Source organism: Tiliqua scincoides, chromosome 2 (assembly GCF_035046505.1).
Source record: "Tiliqua scincoides isolate rTilSci1 chromosome 2, rTilSci1.hap2, whole genome shotgun sequence".
In the NCBI taxonomy this organism is placed as follows: domain Eukaryota; kingdom Metazoa; phylum Chordata; class Lepidosauria; order Squamata; family Scincidae; genus Tiliqua; species Tiliqua scincoides.
Genome location: NC_089822.1, coordinates 10,144,365 through 10,169,695, shown reverse-complemented (window position 1 = coordinate 10,169,695; position 25,331 = coordinate 10,144,365). Strand labels below are relative to the sequence as shown.

Below are 25,331 nucleotides of genomic sequence, written 5' to 3'. Positions count from 1 at the left end.
ACTCTTGGTCCTGGGTCAGGGTAGCTCTGTCTCCTTCCAAAGCTGCCTTTTATCCTTGGATGTCTCATGATCCAAATGCAGCTCAGCTGCAAGCTACCTCATTAGCTCCAAATTAGGCTCAGGTGAGCCATCCCTTAGTCCATGTCCATTCAAAGTCCCATCAAGGTCAAATGAAGCTCAGGTCCAGGTCTCCATTGGCCTTGATTGATTACAGCTGTGGAGCCAGCCCTGCCCTTCCCAGAGCTGTCAACCAGCTGCCAAAACATGGAATCGCTGGCAACACCACATCATCCACCTGATGATCTTCTGATCTTCCATTACAGGTACTAATCTAGCTCTGACTCCCTCAGATCTTGACCCTTAGCTGGCTATGGCTCTGCAAATATTTATGGTGCTCTTGATCCTCTGTTGAGCTCTTGGATCCTTATCCAAGTATGGTTTTGACTATGTTTCTGTTTGTGTGTGGTTGTGGACTGTGACCACTTTCCTGTGCTGGACCATGCACCCTGCTTCTGGTCCATTTAGAACAGGGGTGTCCAAAGTTTTTGGCAGGAGGGTCACATCTGAAACTCTGACACTATGTCGGGGGGCCGGGGGAAAAAAGAATTAATTTACATTTAAAATTTGCATAAATTTACATATGTTTACATAAGTGAATATATTAAAGATGAACTTATATGAATGAATGAAGGTCTTGCAATAGCTCAAGTCCTATAGAAGGCCTTGCACAAAGCAAGGCTGGCCTTTTCTTTGCTGTCGCTACTGCATCACAGACATGAAAAAGCAAACAGTGGAGGGAGCCCTCATCCCACAGCTCATGCGAGAGGTCAAACAGTCACCCTCACCCTGAGAGCGGTTGCGTCGGGCCAGTGCGGGCTCCAACAAATCTCCAGGGGGCCAGAAGCTCATTTCAGACTGGGGACTCCCTGAGGGCCACACTGAGAGGGCCGGGGTTTGGGCACCCCTGATTTAGAAAGATAGCCAGCTGGTGAATAGTAACTAGCAGCAACTTCTGAAAGTTTCAGAGAGGGGTCATTTCCAGGCAGATGCCAGGAACTAAACTGGGACCTTCTGCATGCAAAGCAGACCCTCTGCCACTGAGATATCACACTATCCCTAATTCTAGCCTATATTTGTGGGCCACTATACACACATTCCAACAAATGTATGGAGATTGGACACATGAAGGGTTTGGGCAAGGTGCTGCAGCCATGATGCCCCTCCCCTCTGCAGGTAGAGAGGGATGTCTGCACTAGGTGTCTCTATGGGTGAACATTGTATATATGTATATTTATGGGCTTGGTGCTGTCTGTATGAGAATACAGACACTTACCTTATGCCAGTGCAGAGGGTTCCTGAGTGTTGCAAATGTGCCTTAAAGCATGTTTGCAATTACTTCAGAGCAGGCCACCTCGGTGAAAGGTTGTGCGCCAGCCTACTCCTGCTGTATTCCATCCCTGTGCTATCTGGATAAGATAGGTTTGCTCTGGCCCGGGGAGGCAGACACAGGAGTTGGAGAGGGTGGAACAGGGGCATTATGGGGCAGAGGGAGTGAAGGGGAAGGATGGGCTGGTAGGTGGGCCAGGCATGGGACGGGGTGGGACTGGCCTCTGGCACTTAAACCTGATCTCACTACCCCTCCCAAGCAGCCCAGCATTACACCAGGCTATTTGAATCTGCACCAGTGATTTAGCTGGTTCAGATCTGAGTAGCCCCATTGAGGTGGCTGCCACGCAATATGGGGGTAAGGGGAGAATCAATAGGTCTGGACTATGCTTAACATTGACTGAACCAAATCAACTTTTGCCTTTGCTTTTAATGTTAAACAACAATGCAAAATAGTATCAAAGTGCAGCCATCTTAGAAGAGAAGCTGACATTTATTTTAAGAATTTTTTTTCCGATTTTTTTCTCTCCCCAAAATTTCTGGGTTAAAGTTTAATTAACCAGTTTTTGGAGATTTGGCGACTCGACGCTTTGATCTTGTACTTTGCCCTCCCCATTGTTTACTGTGGCACTCAAAAGCGGAATACGATATTGGTTGGCAGTAATTTAAAAACAAACACTTGAGCTATCATGCCCTGAGGGTCTAAGAAATCAAATTTAAAGATGAATCTCATTTCAATTTTGAGTTTGAACCAGACACTGGGTTGAAAAGGGCAAATGCTGGCATATGTGCGCAGAACAGAAGGAGGGAGAGAGAAGAACGACAAGGTGGTTTTTTATACTTCACCAGATGCAATTGAAGGACGTTCCAGAACAACAGTTGGAAAACATAAAATGAGAAGCACAATGGAAGCCATGCAGGATTTGTGGCTGGAAAAGTCTGAAGGCTTTTGAATTTCACAGGATATAGAATGCTAACAAATACTTTACATATGAATCTGCCTTATGTGAAGTTTGCTATTGGTCCATCAAGCTTAACCCTGCCTACCCTGGTTGCAACTTTTCAGGGGCTTTCCCCAGCCGTACTGAGCAATGGAAGAGACCTTCTTAAGAGCATCACTGCTGGCTCAGACCAAAAGCCCCTCTGATTCCAAATGGCCAGTCAGATGTCTATAAAAAGCTCATGCACAGCACATGAAAGCAGCAGATCTCCATTGCTGCTTGTTCCCTCATCCGGTATTCAGAGTTTTGCAACTCTGATCATGCAGTTTCCATTTATCATTCCTATTTACTCTTGACAGATCTCCCTCTTTGAGGTTTTTCTAACCTCCCCCCCACCCCCAGCCAAGTGAGCTAGTGATCATCATCCCTTTTTGAATGCAGATTCTATGGGGTGATCTGGTGTTGCCAGTAGGAATGTTCACTTGCCTCAGTTTTCTGCCTCAAATATATCACCAATCAATTTAATTGTGAATTCTACTATTAGGAGACAGGGAAAAATTCATGGAAAAATATTTCAGGAGCATATTTCCCTCTGAATGCTCTCATTTCCTCCTCCCCTTGTCACTCTATCTCCTTCTTGTGTGTTTGCATGGATGTTGTATCTCTTCCCTCTGTGTATCTACGGAAGAAGGAATAAATTTGTTGTCAACTGAGAACAGAACTAGATCAAATGGGTCCAAACTGCAAGAGAGGAGATTCCAGTTGGATACTGGGAAGAAATTCTTGATAAGGGTGTTACTGGAGATGCTCTGGGAGGATTTCTGTTATAGGCAGGGGGTTGAACTTGTGGGGATCTTCCAACTCTATATGAGTTTCTGATTTTCTTCTCCAGGCCTTGCCACTGCTGAAATTTTGATTGTAAGCTCCTAGGATTGGAGACCTACTTTTTTTTTTTTGCTTATTTTTGCTTATATTGTATACACTTCTGTTACTCTGTACAGTTCCATGTACACACTGATGATGCTATAGAAACAACTGACAGACACTCACCTTGTTGACAACAAGTGAGCAGACACTCACCTATAAGTCAACCCCACAGATAAGTCGAGGGCAGGCTTCGAGCAAATCATGAAATTTTCTGTGACCCTCGGATAAGTCGGGGATTAAACTTAGGGGGTGTCTGACTATAGTTTTGCCTGATTTTACCCGAGGCCAGATCCTGAAAAATAGCCTACCACTAATTGTTACCTAAGAATTGTAGTCTCTAATTTATTAAAAACATAGTAAAAGATCGTGAGATACATTTTTATTCTTTTTAAATTCTGGTCTTCACCATCTTTTTGTAAACACTATCTGAGTAAGTGCACTGTAAACAACATACCAGTAAAACATGTTAAGGTTTAAAGGGCTTTTGTATAAATTATGAGATGATTGGTGTAGGTTCCCAGTCTTGTCCCAATGTGAGCAGCTTGCAAGAAAACACTTCAACTACAGCAGAGTACTTTCAGCAGTTATATTGAGCAAGGGATATCACATTCAGAGTAGTCAGTTAACAGTCCAAGAGTCAGCACGGAGAGCAGTCAGTTCCAGTATAACAAGTCCAAATCAGTTTCCAATAATACACAGTCAAAGGTTCAGTCCATAAGTCAGTAATATCATATACATACAGTGTCCAGCCTCCTCAGTCACTGGCAGCAGTTTCACAGTTACTCCATCAACTCCCCTACTGCTGCACTGGAAGCTCCATCTGACTAACCCTATATAGTCAGCTCAGCCAATCAGTACTGGCTTGGTCACACCCAGGGTGAGCCTGTCCCAGGTGCTTGCTGATTCTGCTGAATCATCCCTCTACACCTGCTCCCTGAACCAACATGTAAGCTGTGGTTCTGCTTCACTCCAGAACACAAGCTGACAAAACAGTGGTTCCCAACCTGGTAGTCATGTACTCCAGGGACACTCAACAGGACCTTTAGGGGTACTCGAAAAAGAATGGAACAATGGCAGAAAAAGGCAGGTCGTGCTCCAGAATACCTTGCAAGGACCAGCAAGGCAGGAAGGGAGGTAGCTAGTTGGCTGTGAAAGCCCCACCAATAGCTTGTTTTTGGTCATCAATTCATGTATGAACCAGTGATTGAAAACCAGCACAGTAAAAAAGCTGAAACATAATATGGAAAGTGATCAATCACCCAGAATTTCTCAGCACACTTCTGGTGCACAAGAGTGCAAAGGCAGAGTCTTCTGTTCTTCAAACAGATAAAAAGAGAAAACACTGTGAAATACATGAAGTCTGGGCTTTCATATAGAGGAGATGAGGGCTTGTATTATTACAAACATTTTGCTAATATGAAGGGTACAATTTATGGAAATGGGCTGCCAAGGGATATGCAAGTGAAAAAGGCTGGGAACTACTGCAGGAGAACCATGAATCAAATCCACCTTTAAGATGTCAGGTGTGTTAAGCCAGAAGCTCTACATACAACCCATAACACATACCTGGGAGTATGCAATTCAATTCACAGCAGAGAGATGCAGCTGCATATATTTGCAAACCTTTTTACTCAGAAGTAGACCCTCTGGTTTCCATGGGTGTTATTCTTAAGTAATGGTGGATTGAATTGTAGCCTGAATTGAATTTCTGATGGAAAGGAGGATCCCATCCTGGTGTTTGAAGAAAGAAAAAAAAAAAAAAGACTTCTGCCAAATGCATTTGCAAAAAGGAACCAGGTTGCAGCAGCGAAAGGGAACGGAGGAGAATAAAAGGTTAACCTTGGCTGGAATTTCCCAGGAAAGTTACTATAGAACATTTTCAACCTTTTTCAGCTCACAGCACACTGTCAAGATACTAAAATTAAGGCACACTCCCAGTTTTTTACTTACATTTAATTACTATATTACAATTAATTTTAATTAATATAATTAATACAATTAAATCATTACATGACAAAGGGCACAATCCTAACCAGATCTACTCAGAAGTAAGTCCTATTTTGTTCAATAGGGCTTACTCTCAGGCAAGTGTGGTTAGGATTGCAGCCAAAGACTAGGGGTGGGGGGATGTGCCTGTGGGACTTACTTCTGAGTAGACATGCCTAGGATTGGGCTTTTGGTTGCACTCTTTTTCTCAAATACTGGAGCAGGCAATTGGCACTTCGCTCTCCCCCACCCCACTCCACCCCCTCCCTCCGTCCCTCAGGCACATTCCCCCCCATCTCATAATTGCAGTTAGCACTTCTCCTACTGTCCTTCCCCTCACTGATCCACACCTTCCAAAGGTCCAGAATCATTTGCCTCACATTCTCCCCCCCATTGCCTGCTCCTGTATTTCAGAAAAAAGCCCAATCCTAGGCATGTCTACTCAGAAGTAAGTCTCATTATAGTCAATGGGGCTTGCTCCCAGGAAAGTGGGGTTGGAGAGGAACCTGAGAGCCCAGCCCAGGGATGTCTACTCAGAAGTAAGTCCCATTATAGTCAATGGGGCTTACTCCCAGGAAAGTGTGGATAGGCAGTAAAGAAGGCCAATTCTATGCTTGGGATCTTTAGAAAAGGTATTGAGAACAAAATGGTTAATATTATAATGCCATTGTACAAATCTATGGTAAGGCCACACCTGGAGTATTGTGTCCAGTTCTGGCCATCACATCTCAAAAAGGACATAGTGGAAATGGAAAAGGTGCAAAAGAGAGCGACTAAGATGGTTACTGGGCTGGGGCACATTCCTTATAAGGAAAGGCTACAGTGTTTGGGCCTCTTTAGCCTTGAAAAGAAGTGCCTGGGGGACAGGGATGGGACACAATTGAGACATACAAAATTATGCAGGGGATGGACAGAGTGGATAGAGGGATGCTCTTTACACTCCCACATAACACCAGAACCAGGGGACATCCACTAAAATGGAGTGTTGGGAGAGTTAGGACAGACAAAAGAAAATATTTCTTTACTCAGCGTGTGATCGGTCTGTGGAACTCCTTGCCACAGGATGTGGTGACAGCATCTGGCCTGAATGCCTTTAAAAGGGGATTGGGCAAGTTTCTGGAGGAAAAAATCCATTATGGGTTACAAGTTATGATCTGTATGTGCAACCTCCTGATTTTAGAAATGGGCTATGTCAGAATGCCAGATGCAAGGGAGGGCACCAGGATGAGGTCTCTTGTTATCTGGTGTGGTGGGGCATTTGGTGGGCTGCTGTGAGATACAGGAAGCTGGACTACATGGGCCTATGGCCTGATCCAGTGGGGCTGTTCTTATGTTATAGGATTGTGGCCCAACGCCCCTCCTTTGAAAGGCAAAGTCTAGGCAGGGAGGGTGGATTTGGGGAGCTGCAGGCAACTGTGGCAAGGAAAAGGGACTTCAGCCAGCCCATTCTTAGGCTGGTAGCCTCAGCAGACTCTCTGGCTTCATACCTGCTTGCCTGCCCCTGGCTCCCTTGCTCTCACTCCGCCCAGACCTCCTCCAGGCTTTTCTGGTTGCCCAGGGCAGACAAGGGACTTGATACCCAATCCTAGGTCTGTCTAGTCAGAAGTAAGCCCCATAATAGTCAACAGGGCTTACTCTCAGGTAAAGGAGGATCGGGTCACAGCTTTTCTCTTGCTCACAGCAGGAGATGCAAAGCGGCTGCTCCCCCCCCCCCATGCCTTGTGAGAGTCAAAGCAGCCACTTCCCCTGTGGGGGGCTGCTGTCTGCCTCCTCTGGCCCGAGCTGCACAGTGAGTGAAAAGAAATGCTACAGAAACAAATGAGCCTGCTTTAGCAAGAACAGAAACTGTTCAGTGTTGAAAGGCTCAGCCCTCTGATTGACCCGGAGATAAGGCGAAGTGAGAATTGGAGCTTGATTACTTGGCAAAAATTTCAGTTACTATTCATGAGTATCTACAGTAATTTGCAGCCAAATGTGTAAGAAGAACATAATGAAGCAATAGTGTCCTTTGAGAAGAGACCTACTTGTGCAGTTTTTTTCACCCTCACCCACAGTTTTAATTACCTGTTTTACCTTGCATCTATGAAGATAGTATTGCTGGCACACACAGACACATTGTCTCTGGCCCTGGATGCGGTACCTTCCTTATTAGTGAAGAAAAGCAGCCACTTAGATGCTCAGCTACTCAGCCATTTCTATCTTTTGCTTTTTGACATTTAGATCAACCTGCAATTTAGCAGACTGGATTAATGAAAGAATTTCAAATGAACACTGCAGTGATTAAGCATTTAATGAGGAATACTAATTCCCAAGAATGAACTCAAGCCATCATGAATACAAGCGGCACTTTTAAAACGGGCCAATTTACTGCAAAGGATTTTTGAGTGAAGCCTATTTACATCTGTGCATTTTAAAAAACAACAACACACAAATCACAAATGTGTTCAGTGAGGTTGTTTATCATGCACCTGGCTGACAAGCTTGCCAACTTTGGCTTCCAGCTTCTGTCCCATGCCTTCAAAAGTGGCTTAATGTGCAGACAGGCATTCACATGTAATCATGCTTATCTCCATGCCATGAAAAGGTTCAGCTGTTGATTCCTGATACCAAGCTTTTGTTCAAAGCATAGGAAAAGCCTGCTCTGGTTGATGTGATCAGGGCAGTTGGCAGGGCCGCTCCTTCGGACTCTTCTCCATTTGCATCAGAGCTCTGAGTTTCAGCCTGTCCTTCCCCAAATCAGAGATTGAGGCCAGTGAAGTGCATAAAGTTCAGCAATGAAGCCCATCAAACACTTTCATTGCTGCATAATTTTATACCCAGCTGTGCTCAGCTGACATTAGAGCTGCATATTTGAGAAAATTGGGACAAGTTGAGCTTCAGGTCTCCCCTGACTGCTTTCAGTGCTTTCATGAGAGATGGGAGGAATGCTTAGCACTGCTTAAAAAAAAAAACAAAACAAAACAAAACCTGTACATTTACTTGAATGATATGTGACCCAGCCCAGCAACAGAAGAAGGGACCATTCAAATGAAATGTGTCATAGGCACAGTCTTCCTGTACATTGGATGAAAAGGTGCAATGGAAAAGAAGGTAGTTTGAATAGTTGTACAGGAGAGAGAAATTCAAGACAGGGAGTTTAGCTCATCCCAGCTGTGTGTTTCAGAACCTTAAACTCAGAAGCAGTCATAGGTGATGTCTCGGGGTCTTTAGGGCTTGCATTGCTGTATGCAGTAGATTTTAGGGGCAAGGGAAGCAACACTCTCCCATATACAAAAGTAGCTCTCCCTGCTCCCATTCCTGGAATTCTATTGTTACTTGAAGGAAAGGCACTTTTCACTGTTAGTACAGGCCTCTGACATATGGCTGTTACTGCCTCCTGTCTGCCTCCATGTGGGCCCTCCCAGTCCTTGAGACTTCTAACTTGTTCCATGATCTTTAGCTGGCCATTTTAGGACTGCATCTGCCCCAAAATTCCCCCTTTTCAATCACTATGAAAAGCACAGCAGTTTTTTCTTCTAGTTAATCTACTGACAGCCCAATCTGATCATCTGGCTATTCTGCCCCAACTTGTGTTTGGCAGTGGAGCCTGACTCAGGGCACTGGAAAACATGATGCAGTGGCATAGCTAGGGGGGTGCAAAGCACTAAGTTTTGCAGGGAGCCTCACCGTGGCATGCAGATAACCTCACCCCCTCCCCTTCTATTCTGGACGGGGGAGAAAAATGGAGGAGACCGCCTCTGTTTTGCTCCTCCTACCTGGAATGGCTCCAAAGGGAAGGGGTCGCTTGCAGACCACAGTGAGGCTCCCTGCAAAACTTAGTGCTTTGCACCCCCAGGCCACTGCTGGAAATAGTGAGCGCAACTGGCCATGTGATAGCAACCCTCCCTGATTCCCACAGAAAAGGGGCGGGGTGGCTTGAGAAAGGGAATGAAATCTGGCAAACAGCAGTGCTGCTGAGATCCAACCCTCCCTCTACCTCCCTGCCCACTGCCTTCCTATGATCCTCTTCTAAACCCCCTCTACCGCCTCCCTACACACCCACAACACACCTCAGCCAACAGGTTATCAGTGCTGATAGAGGCCTCTGAACCTGCTGCTGACAGTTTGCAGCAGTGGCTGGGAAGTGTGTGACAGTGGCCTGGGTTTTGTGACACCGTAAAGGGCCTTGCACTGCTGGATCCTTAGTTCCAGCAGCACAAGGTCTCAATAGGATTGCACCCTCATCTATCTTTGCATCTAACCTGAGTTAAATTGGTCCAAATATAATGCTTTGCCCAATACACTAATAAGTATTTGAGCTGTAAAGAGCAGAATAGATTGATTTTTGTTCTGGGCATCTCTTTGCAACCAGGAGAAATGCATTCTGTTTAGCATTTCTGGAACCAGAGAGTCCCTCCTAATTTCAAAGGAACAATGACCCAGAACTGCAGATATTGTCAATGCTCTGTATTTAACCCTGCACCCTGTCAACCCTTAGATTGTCTGTGACATCACAGCAGGACAGCCAATCACTAAGAAGGACTCTCTGACAATAGGAAGCAGATTTTGAATTTAGATATAATATATAATCTAGTTTCTAATAGACAAATCCCTTTGAAAATACTGAAGCAATTTAGCACCAGACATGATGACAGGTTCCAGACAATGTTCTCCCTGGCAGAAGCTCTCCCATATTTGTTTGCTTGGCTCATCGAACAAGGAGTCCATCTGTCTTTGTCTCTTCTCCTTTGCCACTTGGCTGCTGTGTAGTTCTGATGCTACATTTGCAACTCTTGCCATCTGTAACTTCCCAGCTGTTCAAAATATTCCATATTTTCAGTGTTCTAAACCATGTGGTGAAACATGACAGCTAGTTCCAGTGTTTATTACCTCAACTATGTAATATGCATTTAAGCACTTGATAGCCTATTTGCTTTTAATGTTAGCAATGCACCTTGACTCACATATTTTAAATCATCATTCCCAATTACTTCCAGTGAGTTAATTCTAACCAATTCCTTAAAATTAAGCTTGTAGCTACAAAGACAGCTACAGATAATTTATTGGTGTATAGATAAATGTATGCCTTTCCTTCCTTCCTTCCTTGTAACAACACACCTTTTCTCCATTCCTCAGCTTTGCTCATATACAGGTATGGGTCTTTCCACCAGCCAAACTCCTCTTCCATGTCCCTCACATTTGCTTGACTGACAACGTTCTGTACTCTGTGCCCAAGATGACCTCAAAATAGCTATGGCAAATGGAACCATGAGGGCTACTAGAGTCATATACTTGTTGTCCTAAGATTGTTGAAGTGATAGTAAGGAAAGCCTCTTTTGATCTGGACATCTGTGATCATGAGGTCAGTTCATCACCCTGGATCTCAGAGGCATGACTGAGCAGGGTATTTTTTGAGGTGGCATCAACCCTGTGAAGCACCTGTCTCCCGTGAAGTTCAGTTGACCCCTCATCTGCACATCTTCAGGAGATTGGTGAAAACCTGACTTTTTCCTCTTTTTTTCCTGAAGGAGCATTTTGATGCTAGTTGGTTTGTTGAGGTGGCCTTCAATTTGATTTCCCCCCTCTTCATTGTGCTGTTTATTCTTTGCTTTGTCAGCCACTTTGGATTGCCCTGTGGCAAGAAAAATGAGATAAAAATGTGTTTAAACAGAGCATTGACAACTAATAATTAATTTAATTTAAGCGCCATTCAGAAACCTCAGCATGGTTTATGTCTCCACCAGACCAGCCCTGCAAGGTTGAAACCCAAATCTAATCCAAGATGGATTTTAAAAATGCAGATGCTTGAATCCACTGTCAAAACCTGTATTTTCCTGATTGTAGTGACTATGCTAGTGCTGTATCAATGGGGTATAAACAGAACAGAAGAGCACCAATGGAACAAATCATCTAGCCCAGCATTATGTTACCAGCAGTGGTTAGCCAAATATCTGTGGAACGATGGTGAGCAATATGGGGCAGTAGAGGTGGTAGGTAATGCTAGGCAAATAGGGTACGAAAGAGATATGGGAGGGATGTAATAGAACAACTCTCCTATGTTTGAGTTGATCTCCAACTCCATATACAACAGTTTCTTCCTCTTTCAATCAGAAGCCAAAACAGAGAGAGAGAGAGAGAGAGAGAGAGAGAGAGAGAGAGAGAGAGTGTGTTGGGGGGTTTCCCAGGTTTTCTCTGTATTATACAGTCAAGAGACTGGAGAGACATGCACTCTGTGTATGCTCAGAGGCTTTGTTGTCTGTTACTTTATAGATGGCACCGTGTGAAAGAGAAACACATCAGTGCCTGTTGGTTTATGCATTCTTAATAGCTTTTCTTCCATTTGCAGCCCTCCTCACAGATTACCACTGGAATACACTGACATTTGTTGCCTCCATACACCGCTTGCTGTGGGAGCTTTAAGGAACAATCCAGGCAAAAGACAATGGGGCTGAGATGGTGGAAATTAATGCACCACCACAGTATTAGGTGGCATTTCAGGGGACACTGTGCCTTTTAGAGAAGCATCAGGCAGACATTCATCTAGCAAGGTGATGCAGGAAGTGTCTCCTGTTGAATCTGTGCCTGAAAGCAGCCAGCAGCCAGTCCAGTGTAGAGCTGAAAGACCAAGGCAAAGTGTGGGTGCTCATTTGTAAAGCCAGCATAATATATGAGACAATGCAAAGTATTTTCTGGTCACATGACACAGAAATTAAGGTGATCTTGCTGCGGTGGCATCTCTCTCTCTCTCTCTCTCTCTCTCTCTCTCTCCCTCCCTCCCTCCTTATCTAATCTATAAATGCAACTTCTGGCTGAACTGGAACATGCCATGCTGATGTTATGGTAATGCCAGGAACAGGAAGTTCTGGCTCAGGTATAATGTTTCTCTTACTGCAGGGATCAGCAACCTGTGGCCCACAGGCAGGATCCAGTCTGTGTGGAGCTCTGCTTGGAAGGAGAAACCTCCTGCCCCATTTGCCACGCACCAGACAGGGAATAAGGGAGCTGTCTGCCCCGGCTTGTGGAGTCCCTGTGCTATGCAGGGGGGCAGGGACTCTGTGAGCCTGGGCAGGTGGCTCTGCTATTCCCTGATTGGCGTGTGGCAAAATGGGCAGCTGAGCTCTGCTCAGCCACTTCCAGGAGCTTGGCAACCCGGATGTTTGATGATGACGGGATGACATCACCACCAGACATCCGGCTGCTTTGCCCAGAAAGGTTGCTGGGCAAGCATCTTACTGCAAGCTTTCTGCCTTGTAACATAACCTCCTGCCAACTTTAATTATTGCCACTCGTGTACTCACAGCTTGCAATTTGAAAACTAACTTGAAAAATTAACTTGGCTGCAAATGTGAAGGAGTTAGCCCATAATAGTGACACAGGGAGGTTAGCCGGCAATTTCACTTCCATGTGCGAAAGCCCAATTAAAATCAGACAACTATCAATAAGACTCGTTAAAGGTCTATAGGATGGCTAAGGGTTGTAAAAAAGGAGTTTTACACCTCAGTAGTGAATTAATCTCCTGAATTTCTTTTTCCGCATCCTCTCATACCAACCTGGAAATAGGTCACCCAATTCTATCTCCTCTCATTGTGCTCAAGGCAGCCATGCTGATGAAGCACATGTTTAATCCAATGATGGTGGTGGTGGTGACCAGAAGGCCAACTGGCCACCTTTGGGTCTCCTCAGATCCACACCAGATATGTAGCTAGTGTAGCTATTTTTCTCTCCATATCTTCCAGATATGACGAGAAAAAAGGGGCTGGGAAAATTGCGAAATGGGATGTGCTTTTGCTGCTGAGATCCACTCCTTCCAGCCTGCTCCTTGTCCCCTGACCTCCCTCCTCCTGCCCACCCACAAACCACCCCCTCTGCTAACTGACCCGGGTCAGCCGAGCATCCCGGTGATTCTGGAGCACATGCAGAACTGCTGCCGGTTTCCACCAGCAGCTCCATCATGATGGTGGCGCGGTTGGTTGGTTGGCAACCTTCAGTCTCGAAAGACTATGGTATAAGCCTACAGCACCTGGTATTCCCAGGCGGTCTCCCATCCAAGTACTAACCAGGCCTGACCCTGCTTAGCTTCCAAGATCAGAGGAGATTGGGCATGTGCAGGGTAACACATTTGTGTCATTGCTGGATCTTTTGTGGTAGCAGATCAGAAGTCCCTAAGGTCAGAAGGGGTTATATGCTGTGCTTTCTGTCTCTGCAGGTTTGCGATCTGGCCAACCTAAGATCTGGGCAGTGAGGACTTTGAGTCAGTGTGGGGAAACAGGGCCTGCATTTCCAATACTGATTTGAACTAACCAGTCAATTATTTGGTGTAGGTTTCTATTAGGACATACATGTACTTAATCTTGCTTAGATCATGTGTGGATGTGTTCTGGATCCTGTGACTAGTTCAGTGTTTCTCAACATTTATCCTCTGCCGTGCCACTTCGCATAGTCCAGAGTGGACATGGTCAGAGTGAACAGGAGGGCTTTTTTGAGCATGGAAAAGCATGCTTTGGAGTTCTGTCTGCCGAGCCGAACTTCCTACCTTTGTTTGTTGTGTTGTTTTCCTGGTCTCGCTGCCAGGCTGCAGGTGTCCAGGGTTTGCTCGAGTACCACCAGACTCCACCTCAAGTACTACTGGTGGTACCCGTACCACTGGTTGAGAAACCTGGTCTAGGGCTACATGAGCATATTATTCTATGGTTTTTAGACACTAGGAGGCGCCATCATTTGTCTCTGCAGTCTAGACCAGAGGTTCTCAAACTCTGAGGGAGCTTCACTCCCTCAGTAAGTTCTTGCGGGAGAGAGTCTAGGGCAGCGACATGACCACCAGGATCGTGACGCTAAAGGGGGCGAGGGGGGGTGCTTTGCACTCATGTTATGTAGGCAGGGCTGCAGAAGGCTGCAGGAGGTGCGGGGAGCTCTGCGCAGCCCTGCACAGCACTCCCCGGGGCTTGGAACATTTGCTAAAAGTGGGCACAAAGCACCTCCTGCAAAACGGAAGTGCTTTGCGCCCGCTTTTAGCAAACGTTCCAAGCCTCGGGAGCTCTGTGGAGGGCTGTGCAGGGCTCCCCGCACCTCCTGCAGCCTTGCCTCCTTGAAGTAAGTGCAAAGCACCCCCCTTGCCCCCCTTAGCAACGCGATCCTGGGGATCACGGCGCTGCCTCCCTCCCCTTCCCTGTCCCTTAAAGGTTTGAGACCCACCAGTTTGAGAACCACTGGTCTAGACCTAGTTTCCTCTTGCTCTGTGTTTTCTAAGACAGTACAGAGCATCCTGTCTGGCATTCTGGAAATCTTCCCATGTGAGTTCCAAACGAATAGTGCTGATGGCACCTTAAAGAGTAGCATGTTTGTGTGACATCAGCTTTTATGGACTTGTGTCTCTGTAATCAGAAAAAGGGAAAAAAATGCATACACTGTGGGTTGAAAGGAGATACAACTCTTTCTGGATCTTTTATTCCTGTGTGCTCTGCGTAGCACAAATATGACACACTCACTAAATTTTATTGGCCTTTTGGGTAGCCTGGGTCTTTATCTGTACTAACGCAGGGTCTTCTTTGAAAACGATGGACGAACATCATCACTAACGCAGGGACAAACTAGACATGATGTCTGATTCTATCTGGTTAAACACGGATCTTCCCCACTTATGGGAAAAGAGCAGATGGGGGCTGACGGTAATAGCAAACACAGAAGTGGGTGACTCACTTGCCTTGGATTCTCTTCCAAATCAGAAAGAACAAGGATCATTTCTGAACCAATCAGAGGCTTGCAGAACGACTCCCCCCACTGCAAAACACCCTCCAAAACAGCCTTCCAAATATGCCCCCCTGCCTGAGTCCCCAGCAGGGATTTTCCCTTTGCCCCTCCCCTCTGTTATCCTGATCAATAGCACACCAGGAGGAAACTCATGGTGGTCTTTCGGACTTGCGGTCTTCCCCAGGGCTACTGTCCTCCCTGTCCCATGTTGTTAGAATTCCCCATCATCTCTTTTCAGGTGTTGGGGCAGCTCTGTGTTTTGTGCATACAATTAGGACCAGTCTAAAACCTCCCTGCACCCGAGATGGTGGGCCAAGTGCTCCTGCCCCTTACTTGGTGATGTGCTAGCTTCTCCTTGCCCCACTCCCTGAATTGGAAAAAGAAGAGGTAGATGGTGTAGAAGAGGACGTGTCTCCTTGCTCAGAGTGGAAGACTTCCTTTCCCACTCAGTCCCGCTCTTCCTTTTCCAATCCAGGGAGGAGGAGGAGGAGGAGGAGCAGTGGAGATGAGTTGGGACATGGAGGTGGGTGTCCACCACCAATCTACTGCCTGAGGAAACACCATCAGTCAGCTTCATGGATGGGTCAGCCCTGCATATGATTCTGTCTTGTCCTGACTCAGACCATTGGCCCATCTAGTTCTGCGATTTTCAACCTTTTTCACCTCATGGCACACTGAGAAGGCCCTAAAATTGTTAAGGCACACCACACTGCCAGCCAGGGGCTCACATCCCCCAACGGCCCTACTCACTGGCGTAGCTAGAGGGGGGCAGCGCACTAAGTTTTGCAGGGAGCCTCCCTGCAGCATGCAAGCGGCTCCTCCTCTCCCCTTTGGAGCCATGTTGGGGGGGGGGGGAACTGAGGCGAATGGCTCCCAAGGGGAGGAGCTGCTTGCACTCTGCAGGGAGGCTTCCTGGAAAACGTAGTGCGCCACCCCCCTAGCTTCGCCAGTGGCCCTACTAATATATGACCCTCCTACGAACTCCCATGGCACAGTGGTTGAAAATTGCGGATCAACTCAGCAGTGTACTTTGGCTGCAAGTAGCTCAACATTTTCTTGGAGAGCAAGTCTTTCTCAGTCCTGCTATTTTCTTTAAACTGGCGATATCAGGCTTAGCCTGGAACCATCTTCATGTAGAGCGCGTGCTTTAGCAGTGAGCCAAGCTCCAACAGCATGCCATCTCACTGGACCTTAGGGGCCGACTCAATGCGCCCTTTTATGAAGCCCACAAATACTCTAGCCCACAAAACTTATTGTTGCAATAAATGGTGCTTGTCTTTAAGATGCTATGGAAAACTTCATAGTTTTCCTGCAACTAACAAACCTAGAATACGATGTAAAGGGCTTTAGTTGTTTTCTGCATCAAGGATGTGTTGTCAAGTTCAGTTTGAGAAAACAGGGATTTTCATCTTCTCAGATGAGCAATTCTGTGTACGGTCTGGTATCAGGCCCATAATTTGAGTTTTGAGAATAACAAGCTTTCAATTCAAAGCAAAACCAGGCATCGCAGCAGTTGTAACTGCACTGATGTAGTTTGAAAATGTACCGGACTGGCAGTTTCACAGGATATAAACCTCCATTTAAAAGGAAAATGAAAACAAGATATGTTTGAAAACAAGCAAGTAGGTCCTGGCAACAGCTACAGATTGCAGAGCTACCTGGCCCTCCTTCATAGCCCCTGGATTAAAACAACTGTTACTTTAAGCATATGCTCTTGAAGTGCTTGTTTGGATTTTTTTAATGTAAAAATAGTAGCTAGATAGTTCCCCAAATAAACTGGGATTAGAGGGGAGTCAGGAATTTTTAAGCCTACCCCTTGTTGTGGTCTTGTTCCAGATTGAATGGCTGTGCAGGAAGGAAAATGTCCATTGCCTTCCCCCTTTGGCATATAGCAGCTGTGGGTAGTATCTGGATTGTGATCTTGGTGGGAGACAGTGGGTTAAAGGCACCCTCCCCCCCAAATCATAGTCCCCATCTGTGCAGGCTCAATCCACCTAAGAACATAAGAACAGCTCTGCTTGATCAGGCCATCAGCCCATCTAGTCCAGCTTCCTGTATCTCACAGTGGCCCACCAAATACCCCAGGGAGCACACAAGACAACAAGAGACCTGCATCCTGGTGCCCTTCCTTGCATCTGGCATTCTGACGTAGCCCATTTCTAGAATCAGGAGGTTGCGCATACACATCATGGCTTGTAACCCGACATGGATTTTTCCTCCAGAAATTTGTCCAATCCCCTTTTAAAGGCATCTAGGCCTGATGCCATCACCACATCCTGTGGCAAAGAGTTCCACAGATTAACTACATGCTGGGTAATGAACCTACTATTAAATATTCAGCAAACAACCACACCCTTGAAAAGTGTGCTTAAAACAGCATCCCATTTGACCATTTGATTCCTGCATTTTGGATTTTGACTTTTTTGAGATTTCCAAAGCCTTCCTGGAACCTTCTCTCTGAATGCTTTATTCCTCCTCCCTCCACCCCGGCTAGATATTTGCCTATCTTAGGCTGTCACTGAGATGACAGACACATTCCTGATCTTGAGAGCTGAATGCATTTCTTTCTTGTTGTGAGAAAAGCACCATCAAGCTTTGCAAAATGAACCAGCTTGGAGCTGAAGGCTGTCCACTCCCTGTCTTGAAATGTTAGCTCTTGGTTGCCCTGATTGCTTTCCTTCTGTAATCTATCTGCTGCTGCCCATGAATATGAATCAGAGCAGTGCCACCAAGGCTGCCTGACACAGAGCTGGAAGTTTAAATTCCCTTCTCTGTGTCAGCCACGCCACCCTGGTACAGCATGTCTCTTTTCCCTTGAGCACACTGGCTGTCACAAGCAAGGAAGGCTGCCCAGTGAAGGATCAGAACAAAGATGCAGCAGAGCTTGATCAGGATCCCTTGTGGAAATGGGCTATCACAGGGCAGGGGACCGAATCTTTCAAGGCCTCATCTGTTATGCACTGCCTTTTCAGATGCAAGCTTCCGAAACCACAGCATGACACAGTCATATGAGAGAATTGGGGGGGGGGGGAGCTTCTGTGTTGCATCAGAAGCCTGTGTGAGTGCTTGGACTTGTATGATCTTCTCAGCGGCCTGAAGAATTCTTGGTCTGCATAGACTAGAAACTGGAGAGAGTCCCAAGAGTTGTGCATGATGAAAACAAAAATCTTCACTTTCTGCAGTGGAATTTTCCAGCATGTCGAAGCCGTAAGTAGTTATCAGGAAACTCTAGCTCTATTCATTATCATTCTCAAAAAGCACTACTACAGTCTATATAAAATATTGGCCCTCTTGATACAAAGATTGGGCTCCACTATAAGTGCTGATTTCCTACTTCCTGAACAGCTGGGGTCACTTCATTTTTAGTGGGGAATATTTATGACGCTATGACCTGGAGGGACCACCTTTTTCCACATTAGGCTATCTGTGACCTGAGATTCTTGGGAGAGATTATTTTCAGCCCAATTCTATCCTTCTCCTCCTACTAACGCTGTGAAGCTAAAATGGCTACCACTGCATCCTGCGGGGAGGGGGGCAATCGCAGAAGTCTCCTCTGGGTAAGGGAACATTTGCTCCCTTAAGCATCTGCGGCTCAGGTGAGTCTACGCAATCTGCACCAGCAATTCCTGGCGCAGGTCCACATGGAGCCATGCAGCTGTTGCCGCCAAACCCACTCCCTTCCCAGAGCCGATCCAGCCCCCCCACAATTGTTCTGCCCTCCCCTGCTCCACCCCCCACCCAGTTCTGCTTCCTTACCAGCCTACCTGTGTTGGAGGGTCTTTGATGATCCACTAGCACAACTGCCATAAGGCAGTCTACACTGGAGGTATGCTCATGCCACCAGTGTACAAGCCCAATCGGGCAGTTAGTGTGTTTCCCAGACATCTGAAGTTTGGCTATTGGAGACATGCAGGAGGGCCTTCTGGGTAGTGGCTCCCTCTCTGTGGAAATCCATCATGTAAAAGATTCGTTGTTCTCCTCTCTGTAATAAGGTTTAGGAAGAGGGTAAAAACAAACTTCCTTTACCATTCTTGATGAATATTTTTGCTTTCCCCTTTCATCATTCTTCCTTTTTTGTGTTTGTGTTTCCCTTTTTCATCACTCTCTTTTTGGTGTTTGTTGTAATTTCTTTTTTGTGGTTGCTCTTGTTGGTTTTTGGCTTCTATTGTATTTTTGATCTGTTGTATTTTTCCTTTGTGGTTGCTCTTGTTTGTTTTTGCTTTTTATTGTATTTTTGATCTGTTTTTAACTTCATCGTGAGCTACCTTGAATATTCAGAAGTAAGACAAGGTATAAATGTTTTAAAATAAAATAATATGTGTTATCCCTGATCAACACAAGTGGAGCTCAGTGGATTTCTTGTGCCTGTCAGAATACAACAGATACCTGCGCATGGTAGACCAATGATGAACAAATACCTTGGATTTCTAAGGGCATTACAGACATTTTGTTGCTTAATCTTGATAACTGAATGCCACTTGTCCCTCTGAGATGGCGGATGCTAATTTCTCAATGATTGCATCATTCATTAGCCTGACTCAGGGCCCAATCCTATCCAACTTTGCAGCACCGGTGCAGCGGCAGTGCAGCCCCAAGGTAAGGGAAACAAATGTTCCCATACCTTGAGGAGGCCTCTGTGTCTGCCTCCCCACAAAGTATGCAGTGCACACCCCATTGGCACAGCTGCACCAGCACTGGAAAATTGGGTAGGATTGGGCCCTCACTTGGGAGCTGTCTGCAGTGGAATTGAGCAAGATCCCTCGAGGAGACAGGGTGTGGTGTCAACAGTGGTCCCTTGCTCTGACACGTCTGGGAAGCATGGGGTTAACACCAGGGCCTTAGACTGTAGTGAGTGTGCTGCACAGCTGCAGCCACTTAGAGGCAACTGTTGGAGTTGATGCAACTCCGTCTGCTGTCCAGAGGGGGCAGGATGCTGTCCAGAAGGGGTCAAGCTATGGCTCAGTGACTCTGACCTTTCTACCTGTTCTCTCTGTGATCCTTGTGGGGGTGTGGCCCTAACCCTTTATCCTGCCCTTCTCCTCTTGTCCTCTGACCACAGACCTGTTAAGATGCACACACCAGGGCTCTGATGCCCAGGCCATCTTGAGCACAAGGCATGCAGGGCGAGGGCCTTGCTATCTCTAAGTGTTAGCTGAACCGCTGATCCTAATCAGATGCTGTAAATATACACTCAATGGAACTGTAAGTAAATAACTTCTTTTTGCAACTTTAACAAGCCATTGCCTCTTTGTCTTTTTTATTGATTAGCAGTCAGCTGGGTGAGGGAGGTTCCCTGGGGTGATACCCAAAGGGGGGGGGGTCTGCTGCTTAAGCTAATCTGCTTCCCCCCAAAGAGGAAACTATTTTTAATTTCCCCCAGCAGCAACAAGGCTCTCAGGGATCAAAGCAGCACTGGAGGAGGGAGAGTTCATATGTAGCAAAAGGATGAAAGGTTGGGGGAAGGATTGGGTGACTGCTTGACTGACGAACTGGATGGACTAATGAATGTGTTGACTGACTAATGGACCTGCTGACTGACGAACAGATGGATGGATGGCAAACAGACTACTGAGGACCAACTGAATGGAGACTGTCGGAGGCTGCTAGAAACTGGAGTGTGGCTGCCCAGCCTAGGGGCTGCTGAAAGCTAAGGTGCTGCTGTGGCTGGAGAAGCTGCTGACTGTAGCAGAGAGAAAGGCGGACCTCTGCAGCCCACCAGGTAAGCTGCCTACTGGTTATCTTTCTGTTATCACCAAGGGGCAATAGTAGTTTTGCATGCCGCCAGAGCTAGCAGTGTTTGAGCCAGGGGACTAATTAGCTGAAAGTGGGCAAAATTCCCTTGACCAAGTTCGGAAAAGGAATTTGGCAAAACACTCTCCCTGTTAATAGGGAACCATTTATGATAAAGTGTTTGAGTAGAGTGCACAGAGTGGGCTTAACACAACCAAGGTTGGCACATCTGCTAAGTGAATGGAGTCTGACCCATGCCTGCTAGCCACTGTTTCCCTACACCCAGAGCTGATCCTTCTAGAAAAGGCTGCAGGGAGTTTGTTCTGTCCAAGCAAAAGTAGTGAGTAGAAATGTCGGTTGCAGGCGTACATGTGCACGGAAGAACAAGGGGACAAGCTAAAAAATGTAGGAAGCTCAGTACTGGAAAATCATAATGTGCGATGACATTTGGTTAGTGTGAGATTGCAGCCGTAACATCTGGGAGTAAGCTGTTTATAACATGCAAAAAAGTTGAGCGGTCCCCGTTCTTAAATAGAGCCAGAGGCAATTAAACCTGCCAGCATCATCAGCGTATCTCTCTGGTGGCATGTGCTACTTTTGGGAGATGGAGCATATGAAAATTAGACAATTGGTGGCTGTCACGGCCACCTGTGGTTGTTCCCTTCCTTGTGCGTTGAGCACACTGCGTCACAGTCAAGAAGGAGACATGCTAGATCACCTTGTTCCTATCAGGCAACAAATCCCAGTAAATGACAGATTGTGGAAGTCATTGAGTTACTTGAGAATGTTCTTCTAGTGATGCTGAGGAGCAGATGGCCCTGTTCAGTCAGAGTAAGCACTTCTAGCAGAGATAGAGCTGCCTGGGGATTGTGCCTGGTTAATTTCTTTGAGTTAGTCCCCCTTCTGAACCAGCACATCTCTCTCCGCTGTATCGCTCTGCTGTATTTCATGGGAAGGCACTGGAGCCAGGCTAGAAAAGAGCATCAAACTGCAATCCTATGCATGTTTTACTGGGAGTAAGCATCATTGAAGAGAACATCTGGTCAAACATGCACTGCTAAACAAGTATGCATGTCTACTCAGAAGTAAGCACCATTGATAGTGAGACTTACACCCAGGCAAGCATGTATAAGATTGCAACCTGAATCAACTGAATAAATAATTCACCTTACTTGGAACGCAGAGAAGGTTATGTATATATTTATGGAGCCAATCACATGAGATTATATCACTGCACATTTTCAGATGGCTGTAGTGAATCTGTGGTAGTAAATCTCTCCCCTGTCGCGCATCAGGTTTCACTGCTAGTGCTGTCTACTAACTCTTCCCAGACCTCTGAATGGGCAGTCCAACTGCCCAGAAATGGGTAGATACAGGGCTTTTTTGTAATGGAACGCACCGGAACGGCATTCCAGCACCTTTTTTTCCCCCTCCTCTCTGCCCCCACCTTTTTTCCCCCCTGCCTGCACCACCCCGCCCCTTTTTTTCCCTCCTCCTTGCCCCCACCTTTTTTCCCCTGCCTGCACCACCCCGCTCTGCACTGCTCCACAGCCCAGCACTCTCTCCATTGGGCTGTAGGAAAGCCTGTTGTCAAAGTGTTCAGAACTAATATAAGGTCTTCAGCCCAGCTGGTGGCTATCAGTGCCTCAAGTGTTAGTTCCAAACACTTTGAGTCTAAGAGCTCTGGTGGCTCAGTGGTTAAACTGTAGGTTTGTGGAGCCAGAGGCTAGGGGTTCAAATCCCACTGAGGAATATTTTTTTTTTAGGTGGGAAGGTGCTCCATGGCTGCAAAATATAAAGGTTGGTTGCTAGTTGCAAAAAGGGGGGCCAGTAGAGGCTGCAAAACTCCTCAAAGTTCAGTCCCAGGCAGGCTCTTTTTTGACCTTTTTTTTTTTTAAGTTCCAGTTAGGACTTAACCCACAGTTAAGCTCCTGGAGTGAGCCCCCTGCTGGAGGCTGTGGGTTAAGTCCTACCTGGGACTTAAAAAAAAAAAAGTTCAAAAAAGAGCCTGCCTGGGACTGAACTTTGAGGAGTTTTGCAGCCTCTACTGGCCCCCCTTTTTGCAACTAGCAACCAACCTTTATATTTTGCAGCCATGGAGCACCTTCCCATCTAAAAAAAAAAAAATTATCCTCAGTGGGATTTGAACCCCTAGACCTACAGTTTAACCACTGAGCCACCAGAGCTCTTACACTCAAAGTGTTTGGAACTAACACTTGAGGCACTGATGGCCACCAGCTGGGCTCAAGACCTTATATATTTGTTCTGAACACTTTAACTACTGGAGAGACTTTCCTATAGCCCAATGGAGAGAGTTTCCTATAGCCCAATGGAGCACCTCCCCACCTAAAAAAAATGGGGTGTTTCACTCCAGCTGTGGCAGGAGTGCTTTTGCTATCAGGGATCTTACATGGGAAGGACGTGTGCGCGCGCGCGCATGTATAAAAAATGGTTTAAAAATAAATAAATAAATAAAAAGTTGTGAGTTCCTGCACCTATTTTTTTTTTTTACAAAAAAAGCACTGGGTAGATATATAGACGATCCTACACTTAAGGTGCCAGGTTTCGACTTACCACGTCAGCACTGGAAAACTTTGAATAGAATCCGTACCCTACATGGTGTTTGTCAGGATTCAATGTTTAAACAGGGGCTAGTACCTACCCTTCGGTGTGATTGCGGGTTCTCCCACCAAACGATGTACCACATTGTGTCTGGCTGCAAACTGAGGGTGTATACTGGCCCATGGACTGACTTTTTCTATGAAGGTAACTCTGTCCTTGAATGGCTGCATGAACTGGACATTGACATCTGATCTAGTCTAACTGATATATGTCCATGTATTACATGCCATACTCTAAATAAATAAATCCCAGACCTCTGGCTTTCAACTACTACTGTTCTTTAGCATTTTGTTATCCAGTATTGCCACTCACCTCCTTGGCAGCCAAACTTTCTTTGCGGCTTTCATAATAGTGCAAGTCCTCTCTCATTTTTCTTGTAACTCAAGTGTTTTGCTTTCTTGGTATTCAGAAGAACTGCCGTGAACTAGTTCTCAAAAATTATCACCTGCAATGTAATTGTTGATTATTCACTGAGTATCCCATAGATTAGAAAACATTCTCTAAATATTCACCAAATACTTGCACTCTGACACCCACATTTTATATGGTTGTACCCCCTCCCTCCCAGAAAAGATAACTCTAGCAAGACACCCTAACCATGCAAGCCTAAGCATGTCAGAAGTAAGTCCCACTGTGTTCATTGAAGCTTATTTGCAGGAAAGTGCAACCTAAAAGAGTTTAAGGAGATATTCTCTCCTGAGAGTCTTTTTCTAGCAGCCTGATGTCCTTCACAGGATTGTTGGAAGGATAAAATGGGGAAGGGGGGGAGGATCATGTTGGCCACCTTGAGCTCCTTGGAGGAAAAGCTGGATAGGAATGAAATGAACTGACAAAATGGCAACAGAGCTTTTTCAAAAACTGACATGAGAACACAAAACATGCAGTACATACACTAAGAATTGGGTTCTATGAAAGGATTGATGGTGGGCCCCTCTGTGGACCCCCTCCAGCAAATGTCTACACTTGCTCACTATTGCACTGATCATGACTGGAAGTGAGACCTAGATCCTGAGTTCTCTGCATCGCTACTGGTGGTGGGAGACAAGACCGAACAAACAATAGCTTGAAAGTGAAGGCAGATTTTATTTGCAATTACTTCTTCCCACTGCTTTTTTTGTAAAAGAAAAGGTGCAGGAACTCACAACTTGTTAATTTATTTATTTATTTATTTATTTATTTACTTATTTACTTATTTATTTATTTATTTATTTATTTATTTATTTATTTATTTATATTTAAGCCATTTTTTATTGGAGAAATAAAATATTTTTTTATGTGCTTCCCCCTAAAGATGAACTTACTTCTGAGTAGACATGCATAGGATTGGGCTGCCAATCTCCACATCCCCTTCCCCCTAGCTACTTTTTCTACACATGGGGAAAAAATACTGTACAGGTGCACTTGTAGCATGTAGTATGTGGTGTGGCACTACTTCGAGGAGAGGAAGCAGTGAATGGATTCCAAAAAATGGCTTACATGAGTTCCATGTAGTAAAATTACACTAAGCAACTGTGGGAGTAAGAACAAAAAAGGAATTCTTACACGAGAGGGGTCCTTAGGTGCACATAGAAACAGCTACTTTTGCAAACAAGTGATTAAATATGGTTTAATTCAGGTATCAGAATACTCTTTGTCTTTGGGAAGGCGCTTGGCATGCAAATGTATGTTCTCTGCTGCCCTGAGCAGCTGCTGTGCATTGCTGGAGAGGAGCTGCAAACGCTGGCTGGTGGAGGGCATGCTTGTGGGGGAAGGATGAGGAGGATCTCTGGCGAGGCTGAACAGCACGTTGTACACACGTAGAATCCCTTTTCACCTGCCCTTAGCATGTGAAAATGTGTGCAGATATATATCTCTGGCAAGATTAAGAGCCCAATCCTAGGTATGTCTACTCTGAAGTAAGTCTCATTCTAGTCAATGGAGCTTACTCCCAGGAAAGTGCCTAGGATTACAGCCTAAGAGCCCAATCCTATGCATGTCTACTCAGAAGTCAGTCCCATTAGAGTCAATGGGGCT

The 25,331-nt window shown here is 45.8% G+C and overlaps 1 pseudogene; it reads right to left on the bottom strand.

Moving 5' to 3' along the window:
* Positions 1 to 13,227: 13,227 nt before the first annotated feature.
* On the bottom strand, positions 13,228 to 13,342 carry LOC136642702 (5S ribosomal RNA; annotated as a pseudogene).
* Between the last annotated feature and the right edge of the window lie 11,989 nt (positions 13,343 to 25,331).